Source organism: Polypterus senegalus, chromosome 5 (assembly GCF_016835505.1).
Source record: "Polypterus senegalus isolate Bchr_013 chromosome 5, ASM1683550v1, whole genome shotgun sequence".
In the NCBI taxonomy this organism is placed as follows: domain Eukaryota; kingdom Metazoa; phylum Chordata; class Cladistia; order Polypteriformes; family Polypteridae; genus Polypterus; species Polypterus senegalus.
Window position 1 is genome coordinate 109,583,082 of NC_053158.1, and position 2,188 is coordinate 109,585,269.

Consider the following 2,188-nt stretch of genomic DNA (forward strand, 5'->3'; position numbering starts at 1 on the left):
ATATATGGCAAATTAAGTAAACTGAAGCACATATGTCTCTTATGATCAAACTATTTAAAGCATTTGTATAACGTGTATGGGACTGAATCTTGGCATATAGAGCAAACGTTTCAATATACTGTTAAGGATCAATGAAGTCTGAAGTAGCACCACATACACTGAGAACAAATACATGGATGTTCGATCGTGAAACTGATTTGCAGTAAAAAGTATCTCGTTATAAGTTAATAGAGCCACTATCTGTGATACCCGTCTAAGATGGATGGAAATCTAAGTAATCAACGTGTAAGAGCCAATCTTAGAAAGTTAATGCTTTAAGTTAAGTTAAATTCATATTAGTGTTTGCTTAGTCATAACCATTGACAATGGTATATCATTTTACCCCCGTAAGTTAATAAGAGATACAACTTTCTTGCTATAACTATATATATATATATATATATATATATATATATATATATATACTGCACAAAAGAATTAAAGGAACACTTTTAATCAGAGTATAGCATAAAGTCAATGAAACTTATGGGATATTAATCTGGTCAGTTAAGTAGCAGAGGGGGTTGTTAATCAGTTTCAGCTGCTGTGGTGTTAATGAAATTAACAACAGATGCACTAGAGGGGCAACAATGAGATGACCCCCAAAACAGGAATGGTTTAACAGGTGGAGGCCACTGACATTTTTCCCTCCTCATCTTTTCTGACTGTTTCTTCACTAGTTTTGCATTTGGCTACAGTCAGTGTCACTACTGGTAGTATGAGGAGATACCTGGACCCTACAGAGGTTGCACAGGTAGTCCAACTTCTCCAAGATGGCACATCAATACGTGTCATTGCCAGAAGGTTTGCTGTGATGAGCACTGCCAGAGCCCTACAAAATGACCTCCAGCAGGCCACTGGTGTGAATGTCTCTGACCAAACAACCAGAAAGACTTCATGAGGGTGACCCAAGGGCCCGTGTCCTCTAATGGGCCCTGAGCTCACTGCCCAGCAGCATGCAGCTCGATTGGCATTCGCCATAGAATACCAGAATTGGCAGATGCACCAATGGTGCCCTGTGCTTTTTTACAGATGAGAGCAGGTTCACCCCGAGCACGTGACAGAAGTGAAAGGGTCTGGAGAAGCCATGGAGAACATTATGCTGCCTGTAACATCATTCAGCATGAGCAGTTTGGTGGTGGGTTAATGATTGTCTGGGGAGGCATATCCATGGAGGGTCACACAGACCGCTACAGGCTTGACAAAGGCACCTTGGCTGCCATTAGATATCAGGATGAAATCCTTGGACCCAATGTCAGACCCCTATGCTGGTACAGTGGAACAGGGGCCATACAAAGTGCTGCGTACAATTTTGAGTTGCTGCAATTAAATTTTGGCAAAATGGACTAGCCTGCCACATAATTTTTTCACTCTGATTTTTGGGGCGTCTTTGAATTCAGGGATCTGTAGGTTGATAATTTTCATTTCCATCAAACGATGTGGCATCCTTTCATTCCTAACACATTACCTAGTCTATATCAGTATAGAAATCCAGGAGGATTTCTTTTTCCCATTGAGATCTGATGTGTTTTCAAAGTGTTCCTTTAATTTTTTTGAGCAGTTTATATATATATATATATATATATATATATATATATATACAGTAATCCTCGCTATATCGCGCTTTGACTTTCGCTGGCTTCACTCTATCGCATGATTTTATATGAAAGCATAACTAAATATATACTTGCGGATTTTTCGCTGCTTAGCGGGTTCTCGCGGACAATGTGTCTTTTACTTCCTGTACATGGTTCCTCAGTTGGTTTGCCCAGTTGATTTCATACAAGGGACGCTATTGGCGGATTGCTGAGAAGCTAACCAATCAGAGCACACAGTTAAGTTCTCCTGACTGACAAGCTAACCAATCAGAGCACGCAGTTAAGTTCCTGCGTGCTGAATGCAGTGTTAACCAGGAAGTCTCGTCTCGCTCATTCAGCATCAATGTGTTTCGCTGTGTAAAGAGTTGTGCTCTTTTGTGTTTATCTTTGTGCATAGTCAAGCCCTTCATTATGGCTCCAAACGATCTGCTACTGCTTCAGGGCGTGCCCAAGCGCAAGAAGAAGATGTTACGATTGCGAAAAGGTAAGCGTTTTGGATTTGTTGAAGGCTACGATTCTTTTTATTTAAAAAGTAGGAAAAGAATATAAGA